Source organism: Grus americana, chromosome 1 (assembly GCF_028858705.1).
Source record: "Grus americana isolate bGruAme1 chromosome 1, bGruAme1.mat, whole genome shotgun sequence".
Lineage (NCBI taxonomy): Eukaryota > Metazoa > Chordata > Aves > Gruiformes > Gruidae > Grus > Grus americana.
In genome coordinates, this window is record NC_072852.1 from 10067627 (window position 1) to 10083963 (window position 16337).

The following is a 16337-nucleotide window of genomic DNA, read 5'->3' on the forward strand; positions in this document are numbered from 1 at the left end:
TGAAAAAAGAAAAAAAAGTATTTCTTTCAGTAGTCAAATAACTGTGATGAGTAGTTCAAGCTTCCCCACTTGCTTTTTTCTCTTTTGGAACTACTACTTCTAAGTAACTTGCACTCCTCCATGCTGACAAGACTGAAATAAAATTTGAAAAAAAAAGTATGAGAAATTTCAACAAACTTCACCCAAAGACTTCCTAAAGAGCAAAAGCAATGTTGTAGTAGAAGCCAGTATGTTAAGTAGGACAATAAAGATTGGATATGAAGGTTAGTGTCTGCTGTAAGGAGGATTTTAAATGTACTAGCCATCTGATAAGAGGTGAGATGAGGAGACCTATAAAAGTAAGCATGAATAAATACTACTATCATTACATAGATGAAGGAATGAAACTTGATGCTGAATTTAGTTTCACTAGCTAATTTTTCAAATAATTTTCATTAAAAAGAGATTGCAATATTTTTTCACGCAGTTTCAATGAATGATTGGAGCCAAAGGGAAAGAATATAGGAGATACGTGTTTGTTTTTAAAGTAGTTTTTAAAGCCAAATCTCTCATGCACTGTGGTTACTGGCTACTTTTTATTTTTGTAGAGCTAGAATTAGGCTTTGTGTGCCAGTCTGTCAAATTTGAGCATTAATTACCTGTGCATTTAAGTGGACACTAAGATGCTTTTACAAAAAAACAGTCTCAGAACCCCATTCAGAAGAAACTTAAGCAAATTATTTCATAGAATCGTAGAATGGCTTGGATTGGAAGGGATCTTAAAGATCATCTAGTTCCAGCCCCAGGGAGATTACTCATATATCTAAAGTAAAGCCAAATCTGAAAACTTTCTGCATTTAGTTGCTTCAAAAGGACAAACTGATTTTCAGTCTCAGCTCTCGATAGGCGGTACCATAGACAGGATCCTCCGAAGAGGAAAGGGAGAAAGATTTGGGGTTTCTTGTAGTGCCAGGGAACACTGAGTCATGAAATGGAGGAAAAAAGACAGTGAGAAAGATTAATAGATGGCAACAGGGAAGTATGATGGAGGATCTGAGATTTTCAGTATTTTACTCTTTTCTAGTATTAGTTAATTTACTCCCTCCAGACTTAGATTACTGCCTAATTTCAGAGGGTATAAGTTATTTTACCTGATTTAAATCACCTGAAACATAGTTGGCATAGTTATCCAGCTTTATCCTTTGTCAATGGAGAGAATTATGCATCTTCAGAAGTAGTGCTTATCTTTCACACCTATCGTAATATCTGGGATATTCATGGCCATGGAATAAAAATGATAGAATAAAATGAGGCAGTCACTCAGAAGTAATGCATTTCAGAAAAGTTCCTGGATATCGATTTACATTTCTCTGAACTAGAAAGAATAAAATTATACAAATTGAATCCAAGAAGGGAACTCAGGAAGCAGTATGAAATTTCAGATACAATTTAATTGTACAAGAGTTGAGGCAAATTATTATCCAGTTCAAAACAATCCACACCAGCCTTCAGAAAAAGCATGAACTTAGGTACTGCTGTTAAACAGGTTTTAATGTTCAGACTCTCAAAATGTAACAGTGCAAACATGTAAGTCTGTTAGAAGCATTTGGTGTTCTTCCTTAGACATTGTTATCTAACACAGTAGATCAAATCCCCATGCTGAAAATTATTTCTGTGCATTCAAGTATAAATGGCTAAAACCTAATGTGATGGCAAGGTAAAGGTGGTGGAAAGGTAGGAGTACAGCAGAAAGAAAAAAAACATCTGGACATTGTAAGGTAGAGCAAATCTGGTCTACTTTACATCCTGTTAGTGTTACTTCATTTTCTGTTTGCAGCTTACACTTAGTAATTTTCTGCCAGGAGTCTTCTATGGCCCTGTAGCTGCTCTATGTAGGCACGTATCCTCACCATGGTACAATTTGAAATAAATGAGGTTTTAACTTCTTATATTAGTTAAGAAGATTAAAAGTGCAGAATTTAAAACCTGTGACCAAAATTTGATGAAATGACTTAAAATGAATGACAGTTAAGATAGAAAGAGGCTTCTGAATACCAAGAGACAAAATCCAGACAGCAGGAAAATAAGGTTAAACCATTCTATCTGAAGCCATTTCACAAAAAGAAGAGGAAATGTGTGACATATGGTATCAAGTGAGGCACTTGAAGTTGAGTCTAAAAATGTTTAAAAAGACAGCTGTAAGTTTGCATGATTAAAAAGGGAAAGGAAGGATATTATGATACATCAAGAAACAAGGAAGAGTTATGAAACAGAGGTGGACTTGTTGGCTGTTTGTTTGCTTTTCTTATCCAGTGGTTTCTAATGTTTTTATTCAATTTATCTTCAAATTCAACCTCCACCTCTGTCTTCCGTTCTGTTTCTCTCAGTGACATCAGTGCTGGCTATTAACAAAATAACTGGGTGGATCTTTGAATGTTGAAACCAAATCAAAGAACAATTTAGGGAAAGAGATAATTGCGTATCAGCTCTTCTTCCCTCCAATATGTTTAAACAGATTAGATTATTTTAATAAGTGTTGGATGTGATGGGAACATTTTTAGAATAATATTGTCGTGTGAATCTCCACTGACTGTATTTGAATCATAAAAGTCAGTTTAAAAAACCCCCAAATTTATCTCTCTGTATGAAATTGTGCAGTATGCATTATCTGATCTTTATTCTAAGTTAAGCGACCTATTTATTTTTATTTTTTGTTTATATAATTGTATAGCTAATTAAGTTGCTTTAGAGCTGTGAGAGGGATTTTTTTCTTTCACTGCTGCTGCTTGTAAAATCCAAGTGAATAAAAAACAAGTGGCTATTTGCATATGGCAATTCGTCCGTGCATTGGGAACCCAACGGAGATATTCCTTGGGAATCAGAGGGAGACTGAAGACTAACTGGGCACAAAGGCTGATGCACTCTCCCCATCACAAGTGATCCTTACCAATTTTACTTGGCACACTGTGCGCAGCTTTGCATATGCTGAGTAAGCTCAGTTGCCATTAGCTTTACCAGGATTTGAGGCAGGACTACATACTTTTGTTTATGGCACTGGACAAGGCTCAGGAACTAGAACATTAGCTTTTTGCTTTGGCATAGAGTTCCTGGCTAAATTACCTAATTTCTCTCTGCCTCATTTCATAAGAACAGTCAAATCTGTTCAGACCAAAGGCTCATTTAGCCCAGTATCTCGGTTCTCACAAGGGCCCATAATGGATGCCAGTGGAAGAGAATAAGGCGGCGAGCATGCAGCAGTGCTTAGCGATATAGTCTCCCAGGCTCCAGCACTCGTTGTTCAGGGATTTCCTGAACCAGGGGTGGAATCTCTGTGTTTAATGCTTTTCAATGACTTGGTTTTGATGAATTAGTACTGGCATTTCTTGAGCTCATATATCTTTTAAGTGTCCACAACGTCCCATGCCCTACAAATTGTAACATGTGAAGAACATCCCTTTATTTTGTTTTAAGCCTTCTACCTTCCAGTTTCTCATTTTAGAACAAACTGGGAACAGTCTTCTTTTCCTCATATCTCTCCTAGTGTGCTGTGTGTTTTCTAAGTTAGAAGACTGTAACTTCATGCGGGACTGAAAATACAGGAATACCGTGTGTCTATAGAAGCATAAAAATGCTATTTTTTTTCTTTATTTCTTTCCTTGAAACTCCTAACATTAAAATTGCTTTTTTGATTGCTACTGGGCATTGACCTCATTCCTAAAAAATAAAATTTTTTTTTTAAAAAAAGCTATCATGACTTTAAAATCTTTTCTTGGTCTATAAAATGAGGTAACAGTGTTTTCAGAATTGCTTTCTGTGGAAAGATACAGAAGGAAACAGTGAACATCATAGCTTTACACAAAGTGCCAGAAAGTCCTTGAGATAACTACACAAGTTGTTCTAGTTTATTCTAGCTGCCTTCATTCAGTAAAGATGAGATTTTATCTCTAACATTGACAAATAAAACATTTTCAGGCAGAAATGTAGTTTTAAAATGCCCGTTTCTTTAATCTGTACAAAAAGTGATGCTGCTTCTGGTCTTTTGAAGACTTAATCAGAGGCCAATGAAAGATGAGAGGAGAGTGCCATAGACTGAATCTGCTTTGGAGCAGATTCTTAGTCACTGATATGAGAATAAAATGCCAATCCTGCAATTTGACTTGTCTGCTACCACTAACACCTCCTGAAACAGGAAGACAGCTGGGCTATTATATCTCAGATTCCATTTGTAAGTGTTAATTTTTATGCCTGCATGCAAAAGAAAAGGAAAGGGGAAAGATATATTTTATTCCCATAGTTTTTCTGTGCATCTCTAAATGTGCAGTATGGGACTAGCGGACCTCGCTAGCCCTCGTGAGATTTTTCTTAGAAGGAGACTCTAGCATCGTTGCAGATGTTTGGTCACTTTTCCTACAAGGCCGTGCCTCTGAGTTCTTCCCTTTCCAAGGGACTTACATTTTGACAGGAACCAATTATAGTTGACAAAGTTTTAAAAACTGTCTCCTATTTCTCACGGGCCTATAATCAGTGTTCAAATCTTAGGTAAACAAAGTTTCATCTATAAAGAAAAGATAAGCTCAGTAGAGTTCAGAAGGTGCCTCAAATAGCACAAACACCTTCTCCTGTTGAAATGTTTACATCCAAGGTGACAGAAAGCTGAGCAGCATTATCTTGCAGATGGTCTGGGAAGATTTTAATAAATAAATACAAAGGCATGTGTTTTTTCCCTACCAATTAGGATCAAATTTTCTGGATCCTGGGCTAACTTATAGTAAGGAAACACTCCAGTTGTAAAACTAAGACAAGATGGTTTAGAAGCAACCCAATGGCTTAAAAATTACATTTATATTGTGGATGTGCAAAAACCACATGGATCCTTCTGATACTTCTGCTTGATAATCTCCAAAACTGGCTTTTTTTCTTCAGTTATATTGGATGTCACTGGGGTTGCACAAGTGTTGCTGAGGAGAACTCAGCTCATTGTCTAAAGGTGCTTTTGTTTATGAATAACAAATTTAAAGGGTGATTTGGCACAGCAGGTGAGATGATTAATATTTCGGTCTTATTTTTGTTTGTGCATGTATGTGTTTGTGTGTAATTATACATTTCAAGGATCAACAGCTAAGTGTAGTTAAACATTTAACATTTATCTGCATAAATGCAAATGAAGCTTGCATTTCAGGCAGATATTCTAAAACAAGTAATCAGTATGGATTAAGAGCACACATGATTTTTCTTCTCAGTGTTTATTGCCATTACTTTAATGATGACAAAAAGCAGAAGGGTGATGCTACGGATGCAAGTTTAGGAGTCATATATTCGTCAGTTCAAACCTTTTAAATTGATTGTGATGGAGAACAACTGTTTTAATTCATAGTCATTTGGAAGGGTTTGCTGTGACCTCGAGTTAACATGTAAACATGGCAAGGGATATGAGAAAGATTCCTTTGGCGTTCAATGAACTTGAGGGGAATCTTTCTTTGACTTCGGTGGGCTCCAGGTTGAAGCTCTGAGAGCAGGGCCTGAGGAGATATGCACGAAGGTCTCAGGGATCACACCGCATTTGGGATGGCATCGCCCTTAGCTGCAGTCTGTAGGGTTTATTGTTACAGTCCTTAACCCTCCCCTGAGCACAAAGACAGGTCTTGCCTAACTCAAGTCATGACCATAACTGTGCCATGCTGTGGCTGTGATCTGGTGGTGGGTGATGAAACATGAATGTCATCTTTTTTTTCTCAAAAAAAGATGAATAACTTAATCATTTGGATTCCGTTAAAGTTGGCTACAGAAAATTATCCCAGAAATCAGCACAACCTTAAGGAGAACCACTTCTTTCCTGCAAGAGGTTGGTGTGTTTGTCAGTTTGCTTTAATCAACAGAGTTGATCTATGTTATACTGTACGATACTGCACTACACCACACTACACTGCACTAATCTTACTGGGTGAAACAGCCAGGATTTTGAGCCAAAGTTCTGTTAAATGAAAGGCAGCATTTCTTCGTTGAAAATATGAGTATTGGTAACTGAGTTATCCGTTTGCATGCTGATTAGCCCCACTGACGCTCTGTGTGCCTATTTACCAGTGTACGTGTGTAGACACATGAGCTGAGTATATTACATATTCTTGCCAGTGTCGCTGACTCTCTCCCCTTCTGGGGACTCCTGGGTGCTAGAAAAGCAGGCAAGATAGTGAATAAAGAAGTGAATTTTAATGTCACTCTGAATCAAAAACACTTAAATCCATCTGTTTCTGTGTCAGCAAAGTTTCTGTTGCACTGGGGAAAGAATATCAAACATTCTTGACTTTTTTAATAAAAAACCCCCAACCTGTATGAGAAATGCATTGCTCTTAAACACAGTGCCATGAGGAATAATTGCAACTTGTCACAGAGAGAGGTTATAATTATGTCTACCGTTAGTTATGTCTACGTGTGCACAATAGAAGTTAGCTTTTCAAATGCATTGTTCTCTAATGCAATACCAGTTATTAACATGTTGAAGATATTATTTTTTGCTAATGAAGAAAAATAAAATGAGGCTGCAGAAGGGCTGGGTGGTGTCACACTGAGAGCAAGTGGAGGGAACAAAGATGAAAGAAAAGTGCTTATTGCAGAGATTTCAAATCTAAGCTTTGCCTCAGGAAAAGTAAAATTGCCCAAAGGGTCAGAATTTCAGCTTTTGTATTCCAGATGTTGTTTATGTGTTTGGTTTTTTTAAAATCTGAATATGTATGAAACATTGGGCTAGACCTGACACTTTACAGGCTGGTCTGAGTGAAATGTTGCAGATAGATTACAGTATCTTAGAGAAAAAAGCAAAGCTTAATAGTCGGTAAAGTAGTTGCTGTGGGTGTAATTCTCTGTCCCTTCTTTGTTACTTGGGCAAATTCTCTAAAAGCATGCTCAGTAGGTCTTATTTTAGGGAAAAAGAGTTCATAATATTTTTCTAGGCTTGCTCCTTATTCTGTCACTCATTTAGAGTCAGATCTTGAAAGACTTAGTTAGGCTGTGTGCTCATATTAGAGATTTTTCCATATTAGGAATTAAAAAGCAAATAGGCTAAAAAGCAAGGCAGACATATGCCTTAATTTTCAGAAGTAACTAACAGTTTCAAGTATCAGAATTTTAAATTGCCCAAGAAGGTATTCAGTGAAAATCAGAGCCCTTGAGCAAGTCTTAAATTGGGTGCCCAACTCAGGAGCATGCAAAATCACTTGGGAAATTAGAAAATCTTGGCCATATGCTTATATGTTAACTCCACTTGACTAAGTCCTTTCTATATGTTGCTTCCCCAATTTGCAGTCGTTTTTGTCTTGTAAATAAGATACCCTTGACTCAGACATGAAAGTTCCCCAGGAAAACTGGAGAACCTTTCTCTTGTTAAACAGCACCCTAATTACAGAAGCAATTTTACAAACAATCCCCCAGGGGAAGCATTTTTGTTCTCATCAGGAAGGCTCTTGAATAAAATAACACCTTTGCTAACTTCATTTATTTACAACAGGACACAAGACTGAGACTGGGTTAGATTTATTGCCATTACATCACTGATGCTCAGTAATTCATAAAACATTGGGTCTAGGAGTTAGCACTGCTGTTATTTCCTCTGATGCCTGACCTCACCACAGTCTAATAACATACAGGAAATCCAGAAGACAAAGGGGGAAAGCAGTGGTCTTGAATGCTAAAAATAACCATAGAAAACTAGTACAATCATGTAATAGAGTATGGCCCAATAATTTATTTAACATAATAGTAGAATCTGCTAAAGCAATTAGAATCTGTTCCAAATGTTTTTAATGGAAAATATGTTGGGGGTAAGGATAAGAACACTTAAAGAATTGAGACTTTTAGGTTATGTAGTTCAGTTACGTGTACTGGTTTTAGGTTTGTATATCTTATTGCTTACATATGCAGACCACTTAATAACTTGACTAGAACAGACAGTCATTGTATGGTGGTTATATATCCAGAGGTCATCCTATGTGAGCCAGACAGTGATCTTAGGTGATGTATTACACTTGACAACCCAGAAAGTTGCAATACAAAGGCATTCTAATTCTCAGTGTCCTCTGAGAATTGTTCAATATCCTTGATGGTATCTAGTGTCTAGTATGCCATTGGGATGACATTTTTGGTGTCTTTACTAATCAGTCAAGGTTAACATGTCATTCATGTTAACTGTGTTCGGTTTGTTTTGGGCTGGGTTGTGGTTGGGTTTGTGGGGTTTTTTTTGTTGTTGTTTTGTTTTTTTTTTTCTCTAATCACTCTATATTTGCGAGTTTTTCTAAAGGGCTAAATAGCATAATGACACCATAGTTAAATTCCTTGATATTTTTCATGTCTGCTCATTTATGTTATCCAGAATTAGAACAATGTTTTATCCAAAATATAAATTTAGGCTGTGCTTTAAAATTGGTGTAAATAGGTACATGACATCATTACGGGGGAAAAAAAAACAACAGTAAAAAACTGTTGCATGACGGTTACATAAATGTGGTGTCTTTAGCTTGTGAAATATTGCAAAACCAAGTTCATGAACATATACTTCTTTTTTGAACAGCTGCTCAGTTTGACTGTGCCTGCCCTTCTTTTATTTACATATGTTGCACAGTTATTTGAAAGAAGCTATTCTTCATATCAATACCAATATTAGTATGCAAACTAGCATGTTCAGGTGTGAACAAGTCTTCACTATTTGACGTTGACACTTGGTTTGTCTCCCAATCAGAAGCAGAAGCACTTACAGATCATAAACTAGGAATAATGAATAGATTGAACCAGCTGTTCCTGAACAGCCCATTTGACTATATTTTCCCTTTCATTAAGTTCATTGAATTATGTAGATAGATAGGTAGACAGACAGACAGACAGATATGAAACACTTCAATTTTTTAAAAGATTTTTGGTAACTTAATAAATATTAATTCATTTAATTTCAGAAGAAAGCAGAGAAATGGGGAACTTTTGTTGATATTTGATGGAAAGAGAGCTATTGAGAGGGTGAGTTGTCCAAATTCAGCTTAGTCTAAGGAGACAAATTTTCAAAACTTATGCTTACCAGAGTTGTCTATTGCATCTTAAGGCATCTTCTGAACATCATAAGCCAGGAAAACTTTCCAATAGAAGTGACGTATTGGGGTAAAAGGAGAAACAGAAACCAAGAGCTCTGTTCTTTTTACATTAATCTACAAAATGAAGCATGGAGCTGGATGTCATCTCACAGGTCTTTTAGCTCAGTATCAGAAATAAGATTTTTCAGGTATCAAGATGTCAGTGAATATCTACAAGTAGAGTGGCTTAGTGGAAAGAGTGTTTCTTGGATCTGAAAAAAGGACACAGATTAATGCAGAGACTGTTTGAGAGGTCTTGCAGTGATCGGGAAGCTGGGCAAGCTGTCTGAGGGCAGGCACAGAGGTGGGCACATCTTCTTAGGAGCTCATGATCAGTTTTGTAGGTAAATGCTCTTCAGCAAAGTTCCTTCTCTGTCCCCTTTAGCACAATAGAGCAGCCCAAGAGAGTTTCAGTTCCAGGTCCTACAGAAGCTGGAGACCTTTCTTTGGGAGCAACATGTTACTTAACATCTGTCACTTAGAGTGATTTCCCACAGGGTTTTAAAACTGGTTTCCGATAACTTAATTCTGCTAAGCCTCAAGTTGGAAAAACAAAACATAAGAAAGGTGTTGCAGAGCCCAGTATCCCTCAAATGTGTCCAGGTAAAAACCCTATAGCATATGGAGCCTGAACACTTAAAGTCAGAAGCCCATTGTGTGTATTTCTTTTCTCTTTTTTCTTCTTTTTTTTTTTTTTTAAATAATTAATGATTTAAAACAGTTGCATTATTGCTTCAATCACTTTTCACCTCTTTCCCCAATGGTTACCACCTGCCTCAACATTTACGTACAGTTTAATATTTGTATTTTTTGCATAATTTCTCACATTATATTTATTTGCACTTGCACTTTTTTAAAAATAAAACATTCCATGGGGATGATTTTAATAAAAGTTTCTTATTAAAAGTTCCATAACAGCATGAATCCCAAACCTGAAACCAAAGTCCTCATATTTAACAGTTTTCATGACTCAATAGATTAAGTGTGAAATAGGAAATATAATAACAATAACAACATAGCCATATCCTGCACAGTTGTTCCACTTAAAATTATTCTTGAAAAGTAACACAATTCATAAATAAATCATTTCTTATAGAGTGAAATGTACTTAAAAGACTCTGTGAAATATCCTTGATATAGTCATTAAATGTGTGCACAGAAGGTTGTATTGGGCAAGAGGAAAATCAAAAATTCACTGAAATTAATATACTGGAGGGGAGGAAAAAAGAAAAAGAAAAAAAACAAAACCGAACAATGAAACCAACGGCGTCTGTTTTCGAAGTCAGGTGTCTCCAATAAGCTGCCTCAGCAGTGTTCATTTCAGAAAGACTCAGCTCAGACCTAAATTCAGATGAAGCTTCCTCTGTGGTCAGTGAAGAGAGATCTTGCCCTTGGGAACTGCAGTTCTGAGTTGGTCTGACTCGTCATTCAGAGCAGCCTGTTGCTTTCTGCTAACTGTGACTAGGGCAGCAAATTTAGACACCCCAATTAATGCCTCTAGGTAGAGGCGATAAATACAAACCGTAAGAAGTCTAAAAGTTGTTCTCTGAGTGGGAAACGAGGCTTTTTCTTTTATTCTTACCAACACTGAATAATCCAGAGAACACAATATTTCAATGCCAGCAACTTCTTACTCAGCAAGAGACATCGCCATTGGCCTTAGAGTCCTCCAAATGGGTACTCCTTCTTGGTGCATTGTCATGCTCCAGGCACTCCACTCTGGCAATCTTTTGGGGTTATTTTTTCCAGGGTTTTGGGGTGTCTTGTTGTTTTGGGGTGGGTTTTTTTTTCCCTTTAATGTATTTGTCTTATAAAATACTTCATGGTAGCACACCAGGGTGAGAAAACAGCAAGGGAAATGTTAATATGAATAATGCTCACAGCTGTGGCCAATTCCTACCTTTTTAGTAAGCAAAGGGTGTTTCAGTTCCTAAGGATCTTGGCATCTTGAATGTTTCTGGACCATCCCACGTTACTGTTCAGCAGCTTGTCGTGGAAATCAGCTAGCCCCTGGAAGATACCCTGGAGATGTGCTCCTTTCTATTTATGGTTTGGGGGTTACAAGAGTAGGGATATGAGTTCTTTCAATTGCACTAGAGCATCTGGGGAGCATCACTGCTGTCAAACCCCTCTACTTCTTCCATGCCTTATAATTTAAACCAGTAATACCTTCTTAGTAGTTGTGCACAGTGTGCACAGTCCATCAACACAGTCTCTTCAGATCATTTGCTTGCATTGCATTAATTCATTATTGGCCAGCAGAAGTTTCGTTGCATTAGGCTCTGCAATTCTGGGATGGTTTCTGTATGAATTGCCAGGGGGGAAAAAAAAATCATCCTGAACCTCAGCAGTCAGTGCTATCCATTCTGGTAGGTTAGCTCTTTCCCACTGACCATGTTTTCTCACAAGCAAGAAATAGTACTAAACTGGGAAAGGAGATTTTTTTTTTTTTTTTTTTAACCAAAACCAACTAGTGTATGCTTTCATCTTTCTTGCCTTTGTTTTGTTGAGACATTTCTGGATGGGCTAGCTGCTGACAGAGATACAAAAAAATGGCTTAAAATGTTATCATACTGGGTTTATATACTTATATATGTATATATGGGTATACAGTTGGTACATATATGTTTATATGTATGTAGAACATTGTATTGTATATATATAGCAATGTCTTGTCACCAGTCAGTATCATGATGTGGGGCATTATTTCAGCCACGTTTCAGGCATTTGAAAGTGAATCTCTAGAGCCTTGAAATGGCTCATCAGGCTAAAGAATGGGAATCACAATAATTTTTGCATTCATTTCCAGGACTGAACTGTAGTTCTTTCTGTCTGAGTGTTATCATCTATCATGCTATGTGCTACAGGAAAACATGTTTTAAGGAGCCAGAATCATAATCTCCCACCACGCAAAACATTTACTAGGTGAACCAATTCACATAATGCCATGAACTAGCAGTCATGTGACTATAACTTCAGCTTACAGGCGGTAGTTGTTTGTGGAATTTCAAGACCTAACCAATGTCTCATTTTCAGTAGTTTTATTATGGATTATAGAGAAGCATCAATGAGATATAAAGCTAGAGTTTAATAACCCAGTACCAACTAAACAAAGCATGCTACAGCAAGGTTTTTAGCTACTAATATCCTTAAAGAGGTTTGTAGTACATTGTAATGTCCTTTTGGGCCACCAGTGCAACTAAAGAAGGGGTTTGGAAAATAAATTGGACTCATTGTTGAGTTACAAAGGCCTTTCTTTGAATTTTTTTTTTTTTTTTGTACATTTGCAGAGAATTTCCTTCAGCCTCGCAAGCTTGCTTTGTCATAAATTCCTGTCTTTGATTATATAATAGCCCTCACAAAACTTTGAAACAGTGAGCATTTGGTATATACACAATTTTTCCTGCTGTTTATGGCTAAGGTATTTGCTGACTCATTGCAGTATCATTCTTTGCATTCAAATTACTGTGAAACCCAAGAGGCAGCAAAATTTTGAACTGATCAGATTTTTTTTCTAGGAGCAAATAATGTGCATTCTTTCTAGCTAAAAGCTCTTGGCTGTACTGTGCAAGAGAAGGCCGGACTCACACAGTCCAAAGTCCCCTTAAGCCTCTTAGCAGAGTCTTGGTCTTTGTAGCTCCAGGCAGACAGATTTTGGCCCTGAGTCATTACGCAAGAGCTGCCCTTCCTCTCTGCTGCCTGCACACAGATTTTCAGGTGTGATTTAGGTGGATAGGACAATTTATAACACTAGGAGCATAGCCTGAGTTTCCAGTCTGATGCAGGGGTTAACTCTCTGGAAAACAATCAAGCACAACTTTTATAAAAAATGAAGAGATGAAATTTTGCCCTCAAATATTGACATTGACTCCTCATCTCATCTCTTGCTGTTATGGCATCTCAGGCAGAATTTGGGTGCAAATGCCACGGACCAGTGACTAGTACCTATCTAGTGATCGAGTACCTATCATTAGTCATATTGCTTTCTAGGCTTTTAAAATGGGGTAGGGGATGTACATAGAAAAAAGCTTATTCCTTTGTTGCCTGTATTTATTGTTGGTTTGTAGATAGAGGTAGTTTGAGTTCAGCATCCAAAAAGCTATTTGGGCAAGTTGCCTTATTTGTGACAGGTTAGACTTCCTATAGTATGTTTATCAAAACTCCTTGGGGCCTCAGACTAACCGTGATACATTTATTTTGCACTTAACAGTGTACTCGCCCATACATTTGAAAACTTATTATACGTGTCTCTACATTGCATTTTGAGATACGAAAACACTGTGGGATTTACCTGTCATGCCTCTAATTTCAAATGTTTTATTCCACAAACACAAAGAGAAGGGTAGATCATCTCTGACTTGCACTGACCTAGTTCTCCACTCTTTCTTGTCTACTACACACCAATATCAGTAGAGTTACAGTGACATAAACCAGAAGAATACAGTCAAAAATCAGATCCTTCCTACACCAAATCATTTTCCACATCTGTTTCCTATTTGTCTTATAATGACACATGGGATTATCTTGGGAATATATTCTACTTTAACTGTCATGCCACTGACTTTATAGCCTTATCAAATATCCATTGGTGTGCAGGTTGAGCAATTATCTACTAAGAAGAAATCCCAAGAAAATGTAGATTGATAATAACATTTTTCAATAATGGCTTGTAGCATTAGTGCCATTTTCTATTATTGTAGTTGAGGTCTAGCATTCTCCTCAATTTACCTTTTCTATTTATTGTGCAAGATCTAGATACGGACCCTACAGCAGAATTTCAAAAACAGTTTTCTTTTTCATTATTTATTCATCTCTGGTTAGAAGGAGAAGAATCAGAAAATTGGAAAGAAGCTAGGAATGTGTCTGGACTATTAAGAAATAGAAAGAAAGACAAAGGGAAAGAAAGAAATTTAATACTGTGCAAGATATTACAGATACAGGATGACTGTATAAACATAATAAGGCAGGCTACATCTACAAGAACATGCCTTAGGAGATTGAGCTTGAATTCTGGGATCAAACCCCACAAAGCTGTGTCCAAACTTTTTATCTTACAGTGCAGTAAGCCCCTCCAGATAGACTATCCTGCTAACGGTCCATTTTTCTTTCACCTTTTTCTCCAGTAAATGGAGTGAAATGTGACATCCTTCTGATGTTCCTTTGAAAATGTGTAATACCACCACACACATATGTGCTTGCATGATGTAATTAAACAAGCCTGTAATAAAAACTATAGTCTGTGACTCACAGAAACATGGAATCAATAGGTTTAAAATATTACCATTTGGAAGTATGTTTGGTCACAGGCTGGGCCCATGCCTGGATTCAGCATGGATGAGCAAGATGGAGAAGGCAGAGTGCCAGGGAGAGCTCTGCTTCCCAATACTTGAATTCCCTGCTCGTGAGAAAGACATCAGCTGTTTGCCTGAATGATCCTCACATAAAAAAAAAAAAAAAAAAAAAAAAATTACCAAAGCAATTGCTGAATAAAATTTGAGTAGTTGATATTTTTTTGCATCCTTCACAGCATTGTGGAGTGCCAAGTCTCCAGTACTGAGCACTGGAGCGTTGCCCTTGAGGGTGAAAGTATTGTGTGCAATGTCGAGACTTTTACTTGTGAGCACAAGACAATGTTAAGACTCTGGAGTTTACAGGCTAGTTAAGCTTTCATGAAGTTCTAGCCTGAGACTTCATCTGGAGAAGTGAAGCTGAATGGGCAGCTTAGGAACAGCCTATAACTGCTTGGAGGGTAGTTATGAAAAGGAAAGACATTCTTTGCCATACTTGCAGATGGTGTAATAAGGACAAAAAGTCACAAGTTGTTCCTTGGAGGGTTCAGTTTAAAAAAAAAAATGCTTCACTAAGAGGGCAATGGAAGTTGCCCAGAAAGGTTATATACTTTCTATTCCTGAAGGTTTTCACAACTTGGCAAGACGAAACCAAAACTGACCATAGCCTGTGTTGACAATAGTCTTCTTTCAAGTCCTCCTGGGCTTAACAATATCTAGAGAGCCCTTATAGCCAGCAGCTCTATGATTCTGTCTTTGGATGATAAGAATAAGAAAGGGATGATTTCTTAGTCTGTGGAAGCAGTAAGCGCTGTAGGGACTTGAGAATCAAGTTATGAAATAATGAGGGAAAAATATTGTAACATCTTCTTCGTCGCATTCTACTGTCAATATATATTTATTAGACATATATTTTGAAGATTTTTTTTGTTTATTTTCATAAAACAGATGAGTGATCTCTGATCAGTCAATAAGAAAAGAGACTGTATCAAGCTGTGGTTGCTATTACAGCTTAAGCTACTTGGTCCTGCAAATATTGGTTAAAGGAAGTCCTTCAGCATCTACCTCGTAGAGAATTTTTAGCTATAAGCATCTGAGAACTGGGTGCAAAGGCCTAAGTAACCAGAGAAACTGTTGGGGCAGGGTAGGAGTTGTCCCAGCTTTGAGACTCCTTGACTTAATTAATTGTCAATGCAAATTAACCACAGTGCAGGTGGGAAATGGAAATTTCAATTTTCAGTGTGGCCTCCACAAGTCTTCTGTGATTGTTGAAGTCTACTGAGCAAAAAGCATCTATTCTTCTGGTTTTACCCTCAGTGCAAAATGTAAGATAAACACACTATTCAAATTGATTGGCAGATTTGGTCCCCCAGTTAAAATTAAGGTAATTAAATGTACTGAAAAGACCATTGCTTTGGATTTACTGACCTTGCTTTGACTTAGTGTTGACTGAGGCTCTTTTTAATCTTAGTTTATATCCCCATATACTTTGCCCTCAGCCTGTATATTTTAAAAGTTTTGTTGCATTGTACTGGGGAAAACAAAAACAAAAACAAAAACAAAACCACACCTCTCCTGATGCAGTTAAAATTGAATTTGAGGATACATGAAACAGTAAGTCACTAAATACTCAAGGTAGGAAAAGAAGGGTTTAGCATTGTAATATGCACTAATCTACACTTGCAGGATATTGCAGAAAAGTTTAGTCAGTGAAAAATAAGTTTTGCCTTTTTTCAGACAAAACTTTCCAATTCCAGCTTCTTTGGTTACTATTACTCAGATGTATTCTCAGTGAAAGCAGAAACAACTCAATGAAGCTATGCAAATTATACCTGAAGCAGAATAAATGAGACACAAGCTGTGCATGTGCATTTGTGCTTTTAACTAGCCTTCAGCACAATACTGACTAGAAGGTGGTCACTTTTGCCAGATCCTCACTTAGTGTAATTTGACTTCCCTG

At 37.1% G+C, this 16337-nt stretch overlaps 1 protein-coding gene across 1 annotated transcript in view; it reads left to right on the forward strand.

Moving 5' to 3' along the window:
- The window catches only part of SEMA3A (semaphorin 3A), a 172646-nt gene that overhangs the window by 86116 nt on the left and 70193 nt on the right, over nucleotides 1-16337 (forward strand). The window lies entirely within an intron of this gene.